General features: G+C 47.9%; 1 protein-coding gene and 1 long non-coding RNA gene across 3 annotated transcripts in view; one reads left to right on the top strand and one right to left on the bottom strand.

Moving 5' to 3' along the window:
• LOC127395153 (uncharacterized) overlaps window positions 1-22,421 on the top strand; it is a 71,405-nt gene that overhangs the window by 32,947 nt on the left and 16,037 nt on the right. The window lies entirely within an intron of this gene.
• On the bottom strand, window positions 5,945-10,765 carry LOC127395221 (uncharacterized). 2 transcript variants are annotated; one of them, XR_007891755.1, is made up of 4 exons: window positions 10,533-10,765; window positions 9,144-9,285; window positions 8,323-8,477; window positions 5,945-6,941 (listed from the first exon to the last, which is right to left on the bottom strand). It is a non-coding gene; the product is annotated as an uncharacterized LOC127395221 (long non-coding RNA). The 2 variants fall into 2 exon arrangements; XR_007891754.1 differs by having other exon boundaries at window positions 5,945-8,477.

The raw sequence follows: 22,421 nt of genomic DNA, 5'->3' as shown, positions 1-22,421 counted from the left end.
GTCAGAGAGTTGTAGTCAATGGGGCAGAATCTAGTTGGAGGCCTGTGACTAGTGGAGTCCCTCAGGGGTCGGTACTGGGACCGGTGTTATTCAATATCTTCATCAACGACCTGGATGAGGGCACAGAATGTACCCTCAGCAAGTTTGCTGATGACACCAAGCTGGGAGGAGTGGCTGACACACCAGAAGGCTGTGCTGCCATTCAGAGAGACTTAGACAGGCTGGAGACTTGGGCGGGGAAAAACCTGATGAAGTTTAACAAGAGCAAGTGTAGAGTTTTGCATTTGGGGAAGAAAAACGCCATGCACCAGTACAGGTTGGGGGCTGACCTGCTGGAGAGCAGTGTAGGTGAAAGGGACCTGGGGGTCATGGTAGACAGGAGGATGACCATGAGCCAGCAATGTGCCCTTGTGGCTAAGAAGGCCAATGGCATCCTGGGGTGTATTAGAAAGGGTGTGGTTAGTCGGTCAAGAGAGGTTCTCCTCCCCCTCTATTCTGCATTGGTGAGGCCACATCTGGAATATTGTGTCCAGTTCTGGGCCCCTCAGTTCAAGAAGGACAGGGAAGTGCTTGAAAGAGTCCAGCGCAGAGCCACAAGGATGATTAAGGGAGTGGAACATCTCCCTTATGAGGAAAGGCTGAGGGAGCTGGGTCTCTTTAGTTTGGAGAAAAGGAGACTGAGGGGGGACCTCATCAATGTTTACAAATACATAAAGGGTGAGTGTCAAGAAGATGGAGTTAAGCTTTTTTCAGTGATGACCAGTGATAGGACAAGGAGTAATGGATACAAGTTGGAGCATAGGAGGTTTAAGATGAATATCAGGAAAAATTTTTTCACTGTAAGAGTGACAGAGCACTGGAACAGGCTGCCCAGAGAGGTTGTGGAGTCTCCTTCGCTGGAGACATTCAAAACCCGCCTGGACGCCTTCCTGTGTGATGTACTCTAGGTGACCCTGCTCTGGCAGGGGGGTTGGACTAGATGATCTTTCGAGGTCCCTTCCAACCCCTAGGATTCTATGATTCTATGATATTCCATTCCATATATCTACGTATTCTCAGAGGAAGGTCAGAGATCACAGAAGATAACTTCCTTCCTGTCTCTTTTTCCCTTCTCTTCCATCTGTGGATGGCATCCAGGGAGGACTCTGTCCATCCATCACTGTCGACCCCTAGGCTTGTGCATCTTCTGAGCCTCATAACTCTATGCTCTCTCCGGCAATGCTCTGGGACTTTTCGGGACTGTTTGCAGCTACGGAGAGTGCTGTAGGAGTTGCTGGTGGTGGGGGGAGGCAATAGGGGTTTTGTACATTTCCTGAACACATTTGTATATAATTGTATATATTTCTTTTATCATTAGTGTTTAATTAAAGCTGTGTAGTTTAGTTTTCCAGAGAGGTTCTCTCCTCATTCTCTCTCTCCTTCCCTACCTGGGTGGGAGGGGATAGAGAGAATTGTTGTCCCTGGTTTAATTGCCAATCCTGTGTCAAACTGTGACAACAGGCAAACCTCATTAGAGGAGCACAGGTTTCCTTATCATCTCAGCTAGCTTCCCAGCCCTCCCAAGATAGCTTACATGAACAGGGTGTCAACGTTTGACTCAGTTTGACAACAATGCTCTCGATCCCCTCCCCCTCCCACCCAGGTAGGGAAGGAGAGAGAGAAAAAAAAGAGAGAGAGACTTGGCTAGATTGAAAACGGAACCGTGCAGCTTTATTTAGAATACTAATGTGTGATATGAGAGTATATATGTATATATATATGTGATTATACAAAGGTGTGGGTAGAAGCCTCTCGCCTCCCCCCACCCCCAGCAACTCCCACAGCACTCCCCTCAGATAAGACAATTTCAAGGAATCCCGAAGCTGCTCCTGGAGATAGGCAGAGAGTTACGAGGGTCAGGAGGGCTTGAGGTCGATGGGTCGACGATGATGGGCAGATGGTGTTTTCCCAGATGCCGGCCACGAACGGAAGAGAGAGAGAGAGAGAGAGAGAAGAAGGAAGGGAGACAGAGAAGCGAAGAGAAGCAGCGAGAGAGCGAAGCAGGAAGGAAGGAAGTTTTCTTCCGTCATCTCCGACCTTCCCCCGAGCCTACGTAGATATATGGAATGGAATATCTCTGTCCAGTTTTGCTGTTCGTCTAACCCAGCCTCCCACGGGGGGGGCCACAAATCCCCCCGCAGTGTCTGAGCCGGCAGAGCAAAGGCACGACCTTGAGGGCCCAGCAATTATAAAAACATTCCAGTGTCTTATCAACCTAGCAGAACATGCAGTTGCTAGTTGAAGAAAGCTCACTGAAATGAAAAAAGGAATGAGCAAAAGAAAAACTGGCTTCTTCCTGGCTCAAACCAGGACAAGGGACTATGGGAAAAGGTCCCTGCCCGAGTCACAAACAGGGCAGGCGTGTTCCCTTGAGACCTCTAATGACCTCAGTGCCCTGGCAGAATAGGTATGGGGCACTGCAGGAGGAAGCGGCTGATGGTGGTGAGGATCATAGAATCATTAAGGTTGGAAGGGACCTTAAAGATCATCAAGTTTCAACCCCCTGCCATGAGCAGGGAACCCTACCACTAGATCAGGTTGCACAAAACCTCGTCCAACCTGGCCTTAAAAACCTCCAGGGAGGGGGCATCAACAACCTCCCTGGGCAACCCATTCCAGTTCCTCACCACTCTTCAAGTGAAGAACTTCTTCCTAATATCTAATCTAAATCTCCTCTCTCTCAGTTTAAAACCATTACCCCTTGTCCTGTCAGTATCTTCTCTGATGAAAAGCCCCTCCCCAGCTTTCCTGTAGGCTCCCTTCAAGTACTGGAGGGTCGCTATAAGGTCTCCTCGGAGCCTTCTCTTCTCTAGGCTGAACAGCCCCAACTCTCTCAGCCTGTCATCATAGCAGAGGTGCTCCAGGCCTTTGATCATCTTGGTGGCCCTTCTCTGGACCCTTTCCAACAAGTCCATATCTTTCTTGTGCTGAGGGCACCAGAACTGTACACAGTATTCCAGGTGGTGTCTGACCAGAGCAGAGTAGAGCAGCAGAATCACCTCCCTGGCCCTGCTGGCCACACTTCTTTTGATGCAGCCCAGGATGCAGTTGGCTCTTTGGGCTGCGAGCACACACTGGTGGCTCATGTTGAGCTTCTCAGCTACTACCACCTCCAAGTCCTTCTCCTCAGGACTGCTCTCTAGTCATTCTTCCCCCAGCCTGTATTTGTGCCTAGGGTTGTTCTGACCCAGGTGCAGGATAACTCACATAGGCCAGGAATAGAATCAGAGAGCGCCAAAGAGAGCTTACTGAAGGAAAAAAAAATCAGTAAAAGGAAAAGTGGCTTCATCCTGGCTCAAACCAGGACATTCCACCCCTTATTCCATACCATATATTACATATAGGCTCTATATTTTACCAGCTGTCAAAATAAGGATTCTCCACCAGAGTCAGATTACCCTGAGGTACACATTGTACTTCACTATCCTCCATCATCACACTCCAGGTATGTCCAGGTCCCTGAGCAAAAGCAACACCCCGGACAGGTTTACCTTTGCCTGAAGCAGGATAAACCCGAACACTTTAACCCAGTAGATTTCTTTCACATACCACAGGGACTTTATCCCCATCTGCAGTATGTAGAAGGTCTGACTGAGCAGGACCAGCCCCATTGATGGATCCCCTAGTATTAACTAACCAGGTGTCCTTTGCCAAATTTTTGTCCCAGTTTTTGAGAGTTCCACCACCCATTGCCTTCAGGGTACCTTTTAACAGACCATTGTACCTTTCGGTTTTCCCCGAGGCTTGTGCATAGCACGGGATATGGTAGATCCACTCAATACCATGCTCTTTAGCCCAGTCAGTCACAAGACTATTTTTGAAATGAGTCCCATTGTCTGACTCAGTTCTCTCTGGAGTACCATGTCTCCACAAGATTTGCTTCTCAAGGCCCAGGATAGTATTCCTGGCTGTGGCATGAGGCACAGGATATGCCTCCAACCATCCTGTACTTGTTTCCACCATTGTAAGCACATAGCGCTTCCCCTGGCGGCTCTGAGGCAGTGTGATGTAGTCAATTTGCCAAGCCTCCCCATACCTGTACTTTGACCCCCTTCCCTCATACCACAAAGGTTTCAACCGTTTTGCCTGCTTAATTGCAGCGCATGTCTCACAGTGGCAGATCACCTGCAGAATAGCGTCCATGGTTAAGTCCACCCCTCAGGTACAATCCCATCTGTATGTTGCATCTCTGCCCTGATGACCTGAAGTGTCACAGGCCCATCGAGCTAAAGAGTTCACCCTTATGTTCCCAGTCCAAGTCTATTTGGAACACTTGAGCAGCCTCATCTGCTCGTTGGTTGTGTTGATGTTCCTCAGCGGCTCAACTCAGAGGTATGTGTGCTTCTACATGACGCACTTTTACCACCAGTTTCTCTATGTGAGCTGCAATGTCTTTCCACAGGTCATCAACCCAAATAAGTTTACCCTTTTGCTGCCAGTTGTTCTGCTGCCACTGCTTTAGACAACCCCACAAGGCATTTGTTGCCATCCACGAGTCAGTGTAGAGATAGTCTTGCTTGGCAACGTCCAAAGCCAGCTGGATGGCTTTTACCTCTGCATATTGACTTGATTCACCTTCTCCTTCAGCTGCTTGTGCAACTAGTCGTGTAGGACTCCACACGACAGCTTTCCACCTTCGGTGGTTCCCCACAAGATGACAGGAGCCGTCGGTGAAAAGAGCAAATTGTTTCTCAGTCTCTGGTAGATGATTATAAGGTGGAGCTTCTTGAGCCCATCTCACCACTTCTTGTGGTGGCATTCTAAAGTGTGTGCCTTCTGGCCAGTTTGTAATTGCTTCTATGATACCTGGATGTGTGGAACGGTCCATCTTCTCTCCCCCCACATAAGACTAAACAAAATGCCTTTCAAGCCAGCAAAACAAGCGTGGCATCTTTTTACGGATTTAGCCAAGGACGGACTGAAACAGGCCCCTTGTTCTATCAGATAAGTCCAGAACAAGAAAAGAGCATAAGGGTTATCATAACTGGCAGCAAAATGGACAATAGGCAAAAAACTGCCTCTGAAAGAGTACATACCTGGCCAATGCTAATTGGCTAGTTTGAACAGCGATACTTAATTTGAACAGTGATCTCTGATCTATAAAAAGAGGGCTTGCTGGTCTCTGCCTGCCTGGGAGGAGACCCTGCTGCAGTACCAGAAGCTGCCTGGAATACCAGCACTGCTCCCCAGAGAAGCTGATGGGGGGCCGCTTGTACCCACTCTGCAGCAAGCCAGCCTGCTCCCCAGGGATTGCTGCTTGCCGGAGCCTGCCTGGCTTGAGCCTGCCCGAGCCTAACAGCAGAGCCAGAGCCAAACCGGACTGGAACCTGCAGCTGCCTGCCTGGTCCACCTGCCTGCCTGCCTGCTGCTGGGGGTCACCCCTGTTACCAGGAAGCTGGCCCCCTACAGACCTGCTACTGATCCCTGCCAGCTGGAAAGAAGCCACATCCCAGGACCCACACCCTACGGAAGGGAATACGCATACACACGCATGCATACACACACACACTAACTTTCCTATCGGGCTCAACTCCTACCCTTTTACTCCGTTGATTCCACACCTCTCCCTCAGAGTGTACATTAAATAAGACCATAGTACTTTTGAATTATTTCCCTGGCATATACCTAGCCTACCTCTCCTGAACCTTGGTCCCTTGCTCCCTCAGTTTGTATTAACCCTTAATAAACCGGTTACTTCGTAAACTAAACATTGGTCTCAGTAACAATTTGTGAGGGTGGTATTCTAAACTCCACTCTAAAATACGGTCCCGCAGCGGCAGTTCCTCTGTGAGAGGCTAACGCCACGTGTGTGCTCTCAGTTTCATTCAAAAAGCCCTCCACATTGAAGCATCCTGACAGCCGGTAGCTGTCGTTCTAAGGGACGGACACAACACATAAGCTTGTGCAAAAGGACACTTTATTATTCTAACAAGCCTTTTTCTATCCTCTCCTAAGCATGTGTGTCTATATCTCATTGGTTCAGCCAAGGACCAACAGTTCATGATTGGACAACTTCTCCTCTGCTGTAACTTCAATAAGCTTCTTCTACATGTCCCATCTGGCAGTCCGGCAGTCTCCTTCTGGCAGTTCCTTATCTTGTTTATGCAGCTCTTCTCAGGGCTTTCCAGCCTCTTCAAGGGTACACGGTTGTCTGCTCAAGGTTAACATCAAACTTGAATTCTGATCCCTTGGACCAGCCGAGTTTTCCCACAATTCCCCCTTTTTGTATTTGTGCTACAAAAATTGCCCATGCCATCCGCTGCAGGGCCCTTCGCAGCAGAGACCCAAGACATGGCAGCATCAATAACACAACTACAATAATGAACAAAACCAACAATCCAGTTCTTATCAAAGATAAACCTTGACAGTCCCCATCTCTTAAACAAGTTATTCACTTGCAATTTCTTCAATGATCTGCCAAATTCGTATAATACATTCCCTCAAAGTCTTCACATCCATGTCCTTGGGCTAATAACAAAAATCTATTATAGCTCTATTTTATAATATAGCATGTCTAACACTATCAACATCAATAAACAAGCCACTCAACACAATCAATGCAGCATTGGTCTGCTTACTCAACCAACATCCCCAGTTCGTGATCATAGTAAGGTTGGGTGTTAGTAATGTAAACTGCCCAAGACTACATTGCCCACCATTAGGTTTCGATAGAACTGCCCCCCCACGCTCTTTCCCCACAAATTAAGAATATCCCTACAAAGCAACTAGAACAGAAAAAGAGTGTGTTATGTTAGAAGGAGCATAATTACACCAAGCTGTAGCATTTCTATATACAGGCGACATGCGTTCTGCTTTGGTCGTCAGACCATCCTTTCTTCACTTGTGTGAATCATTCATTACAGGTCAAACACAGCGAGCAGGAACCCACCGGGGGCCACCATCTGTGGAGACACAAGCATACCCTCTTCCCCAGGTTAATAAATCACATGGAGGCAACCATTGACCACTCTGCAGGTCTTTCTCCCTAATCTTGACACTGGGGGAAACAGTAGTCAATTTATGCAGTGACTCAAAGTGGCGAACCATAGGTGGGTCCTGCAAATCCTCTGTTATATTAACAAAATTCAGCACATACATGGCTTTATTTAACCGGGCTTCAGGGGGTACACCAGTCATTCCCCCTTTTTGTTTTTGAAGAATGCGTTTGAATGTACCATGTGCACATTCCACAATGCACTGTCCGGTAGAAGAATGAGGGATACGTGTGACATGGGTAACCCCCCAAAGCTGTAAGAAGTTTTTCACTCGGCCGGAAACGTAAGCAGGACCATTATCAATCTTAATCTGAAGCGGAACACCACATATAACAAAAGCTTGCTTCCAATGCCTAATAACATCCCAAGCCATTTCTCCTGTATGTGCAGTAGCTACAACGACTGAAGAAAATGTGTCAACAGACACATGCACATATTTGAGTTTACCAAACTCTCCAATGTGAGTAACATCAGATTGCCAAATTTGCAAAGCTTGCAGACCTCTGGGGTTTGTACCATAATACGCAGGTACATGCTGGCCCTGACAGTCAGGGCAGGCTGCAACAATAGAATGGGCCTCTGCAGTTATTAAATGAAACTGACGCTTCAAGGCACAAAAGCCTTGATGCAAAAACCGATGAGATTCAATCGCTTGTTGTTTCACATTAGGCACCGGTCCCATTGCTGCAGCCGAAATCAATTAGTCTGCGGCTTGCAATGCTGAACACCAATCAAAATAATCCACCTGCACAGGCAATACAATTTTCTCTGGATCCCTTGCCAATAACTCTGAACATCTCGTTCAGGTCTTAATGATAATTTGTGCCAATAACTCAAATAGACCAGGAGCAGTTTTTTTGTTGCAACAAGGCAAGAAGACCCATGCCAGTACATTAAGTGGATCTTCCCAACCAGGATTCCATTGTACAATCATTGCAAATGGCATTATGTCGTTAATTAAAACTAACACCTGTATTGCAACAGTCATCTCAATTCTCCAAACATGCTTTTCCTGTATTGCCCGCTCCACCATCTCAACTGTTTGCTTTGCTTCAGGGGTCAAGGATCGCGGTGCTGCAATATCAGTGTCCCCTTTTAATAACTCAAAAAGAGGTCTCAATTGTGATGGAGTTAAACCTAGATAAGGTCGTATCCAATCAATGATTCCTGCTAATTTCTGTGCATCATTCAAGGTTTTTACCTCCATCATTAATTGGATTGCTTTTGGCTGCACAGTTGGATCAAGCACCTTCATGCCTAAATAAAGCCATGGCTGAGCGTGTTGTACCTTTTCTGGAGCCACTACTAGGCCATATTGTTCCAGTGAAGCTCGTGTGTCAGATTCCATTGCTGATAACATTGCTGATAACCACAAATGGTTGGTGAATTTTTCATTCCCTGCGGAAGCACTTTGTGTTGGTTCAGCATGATTAATTGATGGAACTGTAAAAGCAAATTTTTCCATATCATTCACATCTAATGGAATGGTAAAAAAACAATCCTTTAGGTCCATTACAACAATTTCCCACTGCATAGGGATCATTGTAGGTGAGGGCATTCCTGGTTGTAGTGCTCCCATTGTTGCCATCACCTCATTAATCTGGCGCAAATCATGCAATAATCACCATTTTCCTGATTTTTTCTTAATTACCAACACTGGGGTGTTCCATGGGCTATGAGATGGTTATATATGACCCACAGCCAGTTGTTCTGATACCAGCCCTCACAGGGCTACAAGTTTCTCAGAACTGAGGGGCCACTGATCTACCCAAACTGGCTTTTCCATTAACCATTTTAGAGGCATTGTGGGTCTTTTTACGCCCTGCAACACAGTGACCCCTACCAAAAATCCATAGTTATCCGAACCCCCCATTGTGAAAGACACTCTCTTCCCCATAAATACAGAGGGACAACAGTCACATAACGCTGAACAATAGCCTTTTGTCCTTCTGGGTTAGTGATAAGCACTGGTTTCGCCGCCATGAAACTGTTGGCGGTTCCTCCCAGACCCATAACACCTTGGGTGGTAGAAATTACAGGCCAGGAGGAAGGCCAGTCTCGTTGAGAAATAATTGTATCATCTGCACCTGTGTTCAATAACCCAGTTACCTTCAATGACATTGGTGATGCTTGATCCATAGACAGTACACATACCACCTGCGGTCTACTGTCAGACAGTGTTTGCGTCCAGAACACTCGTGGTTGTCCAGTGGATCCAAATCCTCCAGTGCCTCAGGTGACCTGCTCAGTCCTGTGAACACAACTCACAAAAGGTACAAGTTGAGCAATGCGAGTGCCTTTTTCCACCATAACAGGTGGAGTGGGTGTTGAGACCATAGCGCAGATTTGTCCCTCATAATCAGCATCAATGACTCCTACATGTACCATAATCTCTTGTATAGTAGCACTTGACCGTCCAATTAATAATGCACTTAGTCCTTTTCCAATGGGTCCCCAAGCATCCAAAGGGACTTTCTGTACTCCATGCCTTGTTATAGTTACTGGATTGGTGGTGGATACATCCATGCCGGCTGATCCCCTGTTTTTTTTCTGACAGCCGCTCACAAAGGCGTCTGTTTGAGGGTGGCTGAGGAATGGATTGTTTGTTGGTCTGGTAGGCACTTGTGTCTGCATGTGCCCCCTCACGCTCCTCTTGCCATTTCCCTGCAGCAAGGGCTGGTCATTTACATGAATTCTAGACCTACATTGCCTTGCAAAATGACCGGTTCTTCCACATGTATGGCATATGACCACTACCTTATCTGCTGCTCCAGTCTTTTTATTTCTATTAGGGCATACTACTTTAATGTGCCCACTCTGGCCAAAAGCAAAACATTTCTGGTCTGTTGGTTTCATAGCAGCCATAGCTGTGGCCAGGGCTGTCATTTTGTTCCACAGATCCCACCTTAGCACAAGCCTGTATCATCACATCCAGGGTTGGATCCCCTGGCAACGCCTCAATAATTTTTTGGCAGTCAGCATTTGCATTGTCTCTCCCAAGTTGAGTCACTAATATAGTTCTTAAATTACCGTCAAACACCTGTCGTTCCACTGCAGTTTGTAACTTTTCAACAAATTGTAAAAACGGTTCTTGCACTCCCTGACGGATTGTGGTATATTTTGCTTTAGGTTCAGCTAGCTCGGTGGTCTGCATCAGAGTTTCCATACCCATAGCCTTAACTTGTTCTAAAATCAACGGCTGCCACGTTGCCTGATGTTGTGGGTTAGAATACTGTCCCGTTCCTGTCAAAACATCTGAACCGTTACCAAAATGCACATCATCTTGTGGAAACTGTAAATTTCAATGTGCTTGGGCATCACCCTTTGCACCCATATTGTTCTAAAAAAAGAATATTGCACCAGTTGAAACATTATCTGTGCTAACATAGCAAAATCAAAAGGCGTCATTTCCTCCAGAGTTAACAGTCTAAGTAATTGCATAGTCTCTGGAGAATTCGGACCATATTGCACTACACATTTTTGCAAGTCTTGACTCACCTTCCACGAATACGGTTTGTGCTCGTCCATTATCCCTTGTGCTGGGTCCCCCCTTATAACAGGAAATGCCATTGCCGCAGAAGGATCAGCAGCGGGCTGCGTCATTGGGGTGTTTATCGCCTCAGACAACTCCGAATTCCCCTCCTGAAAAGCCCGTGCCCTGATCCTCTGCCAAAAGGCTAGAGGATTATAAGGACGAACAGTAATACGTGCCGGAGGCAATTCCCGTAACTGAGGCATAGTTTTGTAAAAGGCACCCCTAAGAGGCTTCCCCCTTGAGGTCACTAGATGGCGCTGTTGCTCCACTTTCTGGCCCCTCTCATTCTCCCTCTTCCCGCCCTCATCAATCGGATCATCCCAATCGTCAGGCTTTTCATCGGTGGTTGGGGGGGGGTGGGTACAAGGATGGGTTTACAGAATATTGAGTTTCTCCTTCATCTGAAGGAGGAGGCAGTGGAGCCGACGGCTCTATTGGAACCGAATCATTGATATCAATTAAGGGTGCCGACTCCAGCTCTCTTGCCAACTCTCCAGGTGTTTTATAAGTTCTATCACGAAACGCCAAGAAGCGTTTTGGGTACATCTCATCATCAGAATCTGCCCAAAGCGTCACCCTCCTCCGTGAATCAGGATTCGGTGCTCTCACCCCCGCGGTCCGGATTTTAGAGGGTGCTCCAGTATCTACAATCTTTTCCCTATCGCGCATTACATTCCCTGCTGTTCCCCTGGCACCCACAGTCTGTTCACTCCCCTGAGTCTGTTTCCCTGAAGGGAGGAGCGCGAGAGATGCAAGGTTCTGCGCGGTGCTGGAAGCGAGGGCAGTATCCTCCACCTGATCTTGCTGAACTTTAATGTATTTTAGAGTCTCATATAGCAGATGCCACATAGTTAACAGTGCTGCAGCGTCTTGGGCCCCCCGAGTGGCACAATCAAACAGTTTATCACCTAGGTCTTTCCAAAGGGAAACATTAAAAGAAGTTACAGTAGTTTCCTCACATCCTTGTTCTTTACTCCATAGCAGCATTTTTCACAATAAGTTCCTCCAAATGAACTCTTCGTTTTTGTAAAATCATTTTCCACATAGTAATAATCATAGTCTCTTCCTTATTTAATGAAGTACCCATGTTCCCAGTGGCTCACCTTCTACTCAGGTGTCAGTTCTGAAAAAAAGAAGCTAGCTCCAGCAGCTCTCCTTGCTGCTCTCTGCTACGCGGGGCTCCATCCCGCAGCTCTACCCGCTGTCAATGATGGTCCAATTGTGGCTATCACATCATGGATCACCAAATGTTGTTCTAAGGGAGGGACACAACACATAAGCTTGTGCAAAAGGACACTTTATTATTCTAACAAGCCTTTTTCTATCCTCTCCTAAGCATGTGTGTCTATATCTCATTGGTTCAGCCAAGGACCAACAGTTCATGATTGGACAACTTCTCCTCTGCTGTAACTTCAATAAGCTTCTTCTACATGTCCCATCTGGCAGTCCGGCAGTCTCCTTCTGGCAGTTCCTTATCTTGTTTACGCAGCTCTTCTCAGGGCTTTCCAGCCTCTTCAAGGGTACACGGTTGTCTGCTCAAGGTTAACATCAAACTTGAATTCCGATCCCTTGGACCAGCCAAGTTTTCCCACAGGTAGCCTCTGTGGCATCAGCTTGCTACACTGGACGATCAGGCCTTCCGATTCAAGCTTGCTGGGTAATTAAAGCAGTCCATTTACTCCAAGTGGCACTGATGGCACGATGGATAGGAGAAAGGTTACTCTGGAACATGAAGCTCAGTACTGGCAATGTGGGCACCAGGAGGAGATGCACTTCAGTGCCAATCACTTCTGAAGCAGCTCTAACTCCTTCATATGCTGCAAGTATCTCCTTCTCAGTTGTTGTGTAGTTGGCCATGGAACCTCTGTAGCCCTGGCTCCAGAATCCCAAGGGTCGACCTTGAATCTCCCCTGGTGCTTTCTGCCAGAGTCTCCAGGTAGGGACATTGTGTCCAGCTGCAGTGTAGAGCACATTCTTGATATCTGGTCCTGTTCGAACTGGTCCAAGGGGCATTGCCTGCACAATCTCCTTTTTAATCTGCTCAAAAGCTCTTTGTTGGTCAGGACCCCATTTAAAGTCACTCTTATTTCGGGTCACCTCAAAGAGAGGTTTCACAATTTCACTGTAACATGGAATATGCATTCTCCAGAAACCAACAGTCCCTAAAAAGGTTTGAGTGTCCTTTTTAGTAGATAGTGGGGCCATAGCTGTTATTTTGTTAATCACATCCATTGGGATCTGGCGAAGTCCACCTTGCCACTTGATTCCCAGAAACTGGATCTTTCGAGAATGTCTCTTGACCTTGCTTCTTTTTACAGCAAAACCAGCATCCAGAAGAATTTGAGTGATCTCTACTTTTCTCGAAGACTTATTCTGGCATGTCAACCCACACAATGATGTCATCAATGTACTGCAGGTGTTCTGGAGCTCCACCCTTCTCCAGTGCAGCATGGATCAGTCCATGGCAAATGGTGGAGCTCTGCTTCCACCCTGGGGCAGTCGATTCCAGGTGTACTGGACTCCCCTCCAGGTGAAAGCAAACTGTGGCCTGCACTCTGGTGCTAGAGGAAAAGAGAAAAAGGCATGAGCAATGTCAGTACTGGCATACCACCTGGCTGCTTTTGACTCCAGCTCATACTGAAGTTCTAGTATGTCCGGCACAGCAGCGCTGAGTGGTGGTGTAACCTCATTCAGGCCATGATAGTCCACTGTCAGCCTCCACTCGCCATCAGGCTTTTGCACTGACCAAATAGGACTGTTGAAGGGTGAGTGAGTCTTGCTGATCACTCCTTGGCTGGATCAGCTTGTGAAAGGGAATCACAGAGTCTCTGTTGGTGCGATATTGTCGCCTACGCACCGTTGAAGTGGCAATTGGCACCTGTTGATCTTCAACCTTCAGCAACCCCACTACAGAAGGGTCATCTGAAAGGCCAGGCAAAGTATGCAGCTGTTCAGTGTCCTCAGTCTCTACAGCTGCTATACCAAAGGCCCACCAGTACCCTTTCGGGTCACGATAATATCCTTTCCTGAGATAGTCTATGACAAGGATGCGCAGAGCATCTGGGCCAGTCACTACAGGGTGCATTTGCCACTCCTTACCAGTGAGGCTCACACCGGCCTCCATAGCAGTCAGTTGTTGAGATCCTCCCGTCACTCCAGAAATAGTGATGGAGTCTGTCCCTTTATGATTTGATGGCATTCGGGTGCACTGTGCACCAGTGTCCACCAGGGCTTTATAGCTTTGTGGTTCTAATGTGCCAGGCCACCAAATCCACACAGTCCAGTAAATTTGGTTGTCCTTCTCCTCCTCCTGGCCGGAGGCAGGGCATCTCTAAGGTTGAGCATTAGAGTTTGATGCGCCATCCTGGGTGGAGACTGGTGCAGCCTTCTTCCTGGAATCTCCTGCCTTTGTTCTGTTTAGTAGCTCTTGCACACGCAACTGGAGAATATCGGTGGGTTTCTTGCCCCAGATTCTTATGTCCTCTTTACAATAATAATGCAAGAGAGACCACAGGTGGCATCGCAGCGGGTCCTGTCTCTCTTGCTGTTGTCTCATAGCAGGACGTCTCTTCTTAATGGATGCAACACATGACCGGTTGTCTCTAGGGAGATTCTGGGCTTTACCTCCCCATCTGTTTGGCATCTTATTCTTTCTGTCAGTCATTTTTTCAATGGCTGAAGTGTGGAACTTATAGGAATCAGAGATTATGTCTCCATACTGTCGTGCTTTGAAAGCCACGTCATGCACAGTTGATCTTGCGTAATCATCGAAGCATCCCATGAGGGAGAATATATGGGCATGTGCTGCTGGTACAGCCTGTGCAAACGTCCGGAACATTTGTGTGTCGCACAGAACGTCATCAGGATTTGTAAACCCATCTTTATCATAGATCACCTCTTGCACAGCTGTTTCTCTCAAATACATGGTGGCTTTCTCACAAGAGTGGGTGTTCTGCTTCGGCGCCATTCGATGTCACCCTTGTGGTGGTATCTCTCTCTCGCAGCTGAAAGAAGTTGGTCCCACAGGGTGGTAGTTCCCATCTTACTACCAAGTGCCATATCAATACCAGCATCTGTGGCCAGGGATCCCAAGTGCTTGGCTTCTCTCTTGTCCACATTGTAGGTTTCAGCCCCACTATCAAAGCATTGGAGCAACGAAGGAAGAATTCCCTCACCGTCAGTGCGGGTGAAGTCGTTTCTCATGAGGCATGGTTCTTTCATAGAGAAAGGCTGGACAAGGTAATCGTCCTCATCTGATTGAGGACTGCCTGCCATTCTATCTGCTTGAGAAGGGCTTGCTCCTTTATCTTTATGAGAGGTACCTGCTCCATCACCTGGTTTAGAATCATCTGCTTCCTCAATTTTAGTCTCTATCGTTGCTTGAAGAAACTCTGGATGACTCAGATGGGAGTGGGTAAAAAGGGAGGAACGTTTCACCTTTGCTTTGCTCCTGGTCAGAGGATTAATTTGGTTGATTCGAATGGGAGTGGACTTACTCTTTGCAAAAGCAGCTATCTTTGTAGCAGGACTACCAGAAGCAGCTGTTTTTGTAGCAGTACCCATGGTGGTAGCAGCAGCACTGGTGGTAGCAGCAGCACTGGTGGTAGCAGCATCACAGGTCGTAGCAGCAACAGTGGCAGCAGTCATTGGCAGTGAGTGGAACAACACCTCACCCTAGGCATCCACAACACATTATAAACATTCAGCAGAAGCATCCCTACTGCAACAATGCTTTTCAGATCAAGAGCTGGGAGATTCGACTTGAGAGAAAATGAAGAGGTAAATTTGAACCTCCTACTGCCATTACCAACATGGATCTTTCCTTTCACTTTAGGATCTGTACCATCACTGTACACATACAGAGCCCCCATAAAGATCAGCATCATAAACCCTAGGATCACTAGGCTGGTAATTAAACGGTTGATTATGGCTACAGTTCTGTCAGTAAACCATGAAAAAATAATAAGAGCAGCTACACAGAGCAGTATGCTCATGGCTGTTGTAGCGAGCTGTCGCAAGCCGGTACCGGGGGGGCTACCGGCTGTCAGGATACTTTTGCGACTCTCCCTCTCAATGTGGAGGGGTTTGTGAATGAGCCCGAGGGTCACATGCGGCGCTGCCTCTCACGGAGCAACGGCCACCGCGGGACCGTATTTCAGGGTGGTAGCTAGAAAGCACCCCCCCTCCACCACCACGCTCAGAAATTGCCTCTAAAGCCAAGATTTACTCCACAAACTAATAGGTTTATTAAGGGTTAACACAAACCGAGGGATGATGTTTAGGGACAATGCAGGTGTGAATGGCTACCAGGGATATCAATATGTATGTAGTGAGCAAGTGTCCTTTAGGGAGGCAATGCAAAGGTGCTTTTAAGGGAGAGGATTAAGGACCAAAGGGAGGAGGGAAGGAAACCCGTCGCCGGTCCTCCTTAAGAGGTCGCGCTGTGTGTGCAAGTATGAAGAAAGGAATGTGTATGTGTGTGTGTGTGAGGTGATGTTACCCTCCGGCGGCTTGTCCAGCGTCGGTCGGTGGCCGGAAGGCAGGACGGCAGGTCCGTGGTGTCGGAGGGGCAGCCTCTCGGCAGCGGGTGCAGCGGCCGCTGGTTTCCTCTCAAGCGGCAGCAACACGGGGAGGGGGCTCCGGCCCCGACCCCAGGGCTCGGGACCCCGGCACGCTCGGCGCTGAGGCTCAGGCTGGACCCAGGGCAGGCAGGCAGGCAGGGTCCCAGCACCAGTGTCCGCAGCAGGGGGGTGTCCCATGCAGAAAGCGTCCGAACGGGCCTCAGGGAGGAGGGAAGGGGCCCACCTGCTGCCCTCGCCGCCTTTGATACCCCCGTGACCCACCTGTCCAGTCAGTGTCACTGTCCAGAGCCAATGAGCATCCATGAACCCCACTTTAAGGCGGTGACTGCCAGGGGCACAGGATGGCTTGTCGTCCATCCTTTCTGTCCCGGACCACATCTGTTGTTTTGGGTTCAGTTGTCCTTGAGAAGCAAGTCTGTTTTAGTTTGTTAGCTGGGGATAATCAGGAGAGGCCTTCTCTGGCTTAAAAGACATTTTGTTTAGACTTATGTGGGGAAGAAAAGAACAGTTTCCCACACAAGCCAATGCCAGGGGGGCTATCGGCTGTCAGGATGCTTTTGCGACTTCCCCCCCAATTTGGAGGGGTTGTTGAATAAAACCGAGGGCTCACATGTGGAGTTCACCTCTGTCACCGTTTGACTCAGGTTCAACAACAATGCTCTCGATCCCCTCCCCCTCCCTCCCAGGTAGGGAAGGAGAGAGACAAAAAGAGAGAGACTTGGCTGGATTGAAAACTAAACTACACAGCTTTAATTAAACACTAATGATAAAAGAAAATATGTACAATTACATACAAATGTGTTCAGGAATGTGCAAACCCCTATTGCCTCCCCCCACACTCAGCAACTCCCACAGCACTCTCATTAGCTATGAACAGTCCCAAAAAGTCCCGGACTGCTGCCGGGGAGTGCACAGAGTTATGCGGGTCAGGAGAGCTCGAGCCTGGGGGTCGACGGTGATGGATGGACGGAGTCCTCCCTGGACGTCAGCTATAGATAGAAGAGAAGAGAAGAAGAAGGAAGGAAGTTGTCTTCTGTGATCTCTGACTGTCCTCTGAGCTTATGTATATATATGGAACAGTGGCACGCTCACTGTTAAGGCTCAGGCTCAATCCCAGGGCAGGCGAGCAAGCAGGCTGGCGAGCAGGCCCAGCAGAGTCCCTGTGCCAGGCTCCGCAACAGGGGGATGTCCCACGCAGGAAACGTCTGACCAGGCCTCGGTCCCACCTGCTAAATTTGCCGCCTTTTTATACCCCCATGACCCACCTGTCCAGCCAGTGTCACTGTCCAGAGCCAATTGGAACCCATGACTCCCAAATTAGGGTGGTAACTAGCAGGGGTGATGCATAACTTGTTGCCCATCCTTCCTGCCTTGTATCATACCTGTTGTTTTGCTTTCGTTTGTCCTTGAGCATCAGGCCTGTTTTTGGTCCGTTAGCTGGGTATAATCAGCAGAAGGCATTTTGTTTAGACATGTGGGAAAGAAGAAGAACCATTTCCCACAGCTGTATACCACATCTACAATTGCATGTTGGGAAAAAGGTCCATCAAATACATTGCAGAAAGTGTCTGTTCAGTTTTCAGTCCCTCACAAAATTCAGCAGAACTATTGCCCATTGTTATCTGAGGGACTACTCCCATCAGAGATAGAATTTTGAACACTCCCAATTAGCGAAAATATATAATCCGGGCTTAAGATCGAGCCTCACATTGGACTCCAATAAAATGTTGCCACCGTTTGACTCAGGATCGGCGATTGAACCAGGGACAACAATGCTCTCAATTCCCTCCCCCTCCCACCTAGGTAGCGAAGGAGAGAGAGAATTAGGAGAGAGACGTTTTTGGATTGAAAACTAAATTAGACAGCTTTAATTAAACACTAATGACAAAAGAAAAGATATACAATTATATACAAATGTGTTCAGGTATGTGCAAACCGCTATTGCTTACCCCTACCCCCAGCAACTCCCACAGCACTCTCCTTAGCTGTGAACAGTCCTGAAAAATCCTGGACTGCTGCCAAAGAGATTATAGAGTTTTGAGGGTCAGGAGAGCTCGAGCCTAGATGCAGATGGTGATGAATGGATGGAGTCGTCCTTGGACACCGGCCATGGATGGAAGAGAAGGGAAGAAGAAGGAGGAAGTAAGTTGTCTTCTGTGATCTCTCACCTTCCTCTGAGCTTACATAGATATATGGAATGGAATATCTCTGGCCATTTTTGCTGTCTGTCTAATTCAGCCTTCTACAGGGGAGTCATAGATCTCCTGGTAGTGTCTGAGCCAGCAGAGCAAAGACATGACCTTGGAGTCCTGGCAGTAACAAAAACATTCCACTGTTTGTTATCAGTCCTAGCTGGAACACTTCCTGAAGGAAAAAAAATAAATCAGTAAAAGGAAAAGTGGCTTCATCCTGGCTCAAACCAGGACAGTGGGTATGGCTGGGTATAAACTGTTTTGGAAGGACAGGAAGGGCAAAAGAGGAGGGGGTGTCGCCCTCTACATCAGTGACCAGCTGGAGTCCATGGAGCTATGCCTGGGGACAGATGAAGAGCTGAGAGAGACACTACGGGTCAGGATTAAAGGGAAGTCAAGGGCAAGAGTTATCATAGTGGGAGTCTGCTACAGACCATGTAACCAAGACGATCAAGTGGATGAGGCCCTGTTTAGACAGATAGGAGAAGCTTCACACTCACAAGCCATGGTCCTCATGGGGGACTTTAATCACCCTGACATCTGCTGGAGGGACAACACAGCAAAGCACCAGCATTTCGGAGTGCACTGATGACAACTTCCTCCTCCAAATAGTAGAGGAACCAACAAGAAAAGGTGCTTTGCTGGACCTTGTTCTCACAAACAGAGACGGGCTGGTGAGTGATGTAAAATTCAGTGGGAGACTAGGCTGCAGTGACCACGACTCTGTAGAATTTAAGATACTGAGGGCAGCAAGAAAAGTGCAAAGTAAGCTGAGCACACTCAATTTCTAAAAGGCAGACTTTGGTCTCTTCAAGGATCTGCTTGGTAGGGTAAAATGGGACAAAGCTCTGGATGGGAGGGGAGCCCAGGAAAGCTGGTCCATACTCAAGGATCTCCTCCTCCATGCCCAGGACCAATGTGTCCCATTGAAGAGGAAGGTAGGCAGGAGTGCCAAGAGGCCTGCATGGATGAGCAAGGAACTCCTGGATACACTTAGGTGTAAAAACAAAGCTGACAGAGGGTGGAAGCAAGGACAGATATCCTGGGAAAAGTACAGAGAAGTAGTCAGAGAAGCAAGAGATCAGGTTAGGAAAGCAAAAGCACAGGGAGAATTGGATCTGGCAAGGAAGGTTAAGGGCAATAAGAAAAGTTTCTACAGGTACATCAATGATAAGAGGAAGATTAGGGAAAATGTGGGCCCACTCCAGAAGGAAACAGGAGAGCTGGTCATCCAAGATGTAGAGAAGGCCGAAGTATTCAATGACTACTTTGCCTCAGTCTTCAATGGCAAGGACTCTGGTCACACCCACCAAGTTACAGAAGCTAAAGGCCAGGACCGGGAAAAGGAAGATCTCCCCACTGTATACGAAGAGCAGGTTCATGACCACCTGAAGGTGAACAAGTCCATGGGACCTGATGAGATTCACCCACTGCTCCTGAAAGAACTGGTGGATGAAGTTGCAAAACCACTGTCCATCATATTTCAAAAGTCATGGCAGTCTGATGAAGTCCCTGCTGACTGGAAAAGGGGAAACATAACCCCCATTTTCAAAAAGGGAAAAAAAGAACACCTAGGAAACTACAAACCAGTTAATCTCGCCTCTGTGCCTGGCAAGATCATGGAGCAGATCCTCCTGAAGGCTCTGCTAAGGCACGAGAACAACAAAGGGGTGGCTGGTGACAGCCAACACGGCTTCACTAAGGGCAAGTCCTGCCTGACTAATTTGGTGTCCTTTTACCATGGGGTCACAGCCTCGGTGGACAAAGGCAGAGCAACAGATGTCATCTACCTGGACCTGTCCAAAGCCTTTGACACTGTCCTGCACAACATTCTGGTCTGAAAACTGGAACGTTATGGTTTTGATGAATGGACCACTCATTGCATAAGGAACTGGCTGGGTGGTTGCACCCAAAGAGTTGTGATCAATGGCTTGATGTCCAAATGGAGACATGTGACGAGTGGTGTTCCTCAAGGGACCAGTACTGTTTAACATCTTTGTCGCTAACATGGACAGTGGTATCAAGTGTACCCTCATTAAGTTTGCTGATGACACCAAACTGTGTGGTGAAGTCAACAGGCTGGAGGGAAGGGATGCCATCCAGAGGGACCTTGACAGACTCGAGAAGTGGGCTCGTGCTAACTACATGAAGTTCAACAAGGCCAAGTGCAAGGTTCTGCACCTGGGTCGAGGCAATCCCATGCACGAATACAGGTTGGGAGGAGAAAGGGTTGAGGGCAGCTGTGCAGAGAAGTACTTGGGGGTGATGGTGGATGAGAAGCTCATGAGCCAGCAATGTCCGCTCACAGCCCAGAAAGCCAACTGTATCCTGAGCTGCATCAAAAAAAGTTTGGCCAGCTGGTCGAGGGAGGTGATTCTCCCCCTCTACTCTGCTCTTGTGAGACCCCACCTGGAATACTGTGTTCAGTTCTGGAGCCCCCAACATAAAAAGGACATAGAGCTCCTTGAGCGAGTCCAGAGGAGGGTGATAAAAATGATCAGAGGACTGGAGCACCTCCCCTATGAAGACAGGCTGAGGAAGTTGGGGTTGTTCGGCCTGGAGAAGAGGAGGCTCTGAGGTGACTTTATACTGGCTTTCCAATACCTGAAGGGGGCCTACAAGATAGCTGGGGTAGGACTTTTTGCACAGGCATGTAGTGAGAGGACAAGGGGCAATGGTTTCAAACTTGAAGAGGGGAGATTTAGATTAGATATCATGAGGAAATTCTTTACTATGAGGGTGGTAAGGCACTGGAACAGGTTGCCCAGGGAGGTAATGGAAGCCCCATCCTTGGCAGTATTCAAGGCCAGGTTGGATGGGGGTCTAAGCAACCTGATCTAGTAGGAGGTGTCCCTGTTGATGCAGGATGATCTTTAAGGTGTCTTCCAACCCTAATCTATCTATGATTATATGAACCTTTCTATGATCAGAATGAACAGTAAAACAAATGAAGCTCATTTCCAAAACAAAGTCTACACAAACTCTCAAGACATAAAATCCAAAACATCAGAGTTGCTCACTGTTCTCTAACTAACTGAGATTAGGATGAGACCTAAAGCAGAGGGCAGATAATCCTGCATCTGCCTAATGCGAAGTTTCTTGTACCTTCCTCTGTTAAATTTCAAAGACAGGATACTGCACTAAACAGATTTGGTCTTTTGTCCCACCAAAGCTATTTGCTCTGAAAAGAAGCTTTGAGCTTCTTCTTGCTCATCCCTGATGTGGGGAACGGTTCATCTTCTCTCCCCCCACATAAGACTAAACAAAATGCCTTTCAAGCCAGCAAAACAAGTGTGGCATCTTTTTACGGATTTAGCCAAGGATGGACTGGAACAGGCCCCTTGCTCTACCAGATATGTTCACAACAAGAAAAGAGCATAAGGGTTATGATAACCGACAGCAAAATGGACAATAGGTTAAAGACTGCCTCTGACAGAGTACGTACCTGGCCAATGCTAATTGGCTAGTTTGAACAGCGATACCTAATTTGAACGGTGATCCATGATCTATAAAAAGAGGGTAAGTTTCACAGGCTGCTGCTGTGCTCTGCCTGGGGAACACCATCCAGGAGGGAACCCTGCTGCAGTACCAGAAGCCGCCTGGAATGCCAACACCGGTGCCCGGAGAATCCGAGGGGGGGCCGCCCGTAACCGCTCAGCGGGGAGTCAGCCCACTCCCTGAGGGATCGCCGCTTGCCGCGGCCTGCCCGAATTTACCACTAGAGCCAAACCGGGGCCGGAGCCCGCTGCAGCTCACGGAGGACCTGCCGGGCCTCCCCACAGACCTGATATCCAGCCCTGCCAGCCAGAAAAGAAGCCGCATCCCAGGAGCCATGTGCCACGGGAGGGTAAACAAACGAACACACACTCTCCCTTAAATTCCCTACCAGGTTCAACTCCTACCCTTTTACTCCATTGATTCTACACCTCTCCCTCAGAGTGTAAATTTAATAAGGGCATAGTACTTTTGAATTATTTCCCTGACATATCCCTAGCCTACCTCTCCTGAACCTTGGTCCCTCAGTTTTATGTTAACCCTTAATAAACCAGTTAATTCATAAACTAAGCATTGATCTCAG

The sequence above is a fragment of the Apus apus genome, chromosome W, assembly GCF_020740795.1.
Source record: "Apus apus isolate bApuApu2 chromosome W, bApuApu2.pri.cur, whole genome shotgun sequence".
NCBI lineage: Eukaryota > Metazoa > Chordata > Aves > Apodiformes > Apodidae > Apus > Apus apus.
This window is presented reverse-complemented; position numbering and strand designations above follow the sequence as displayed.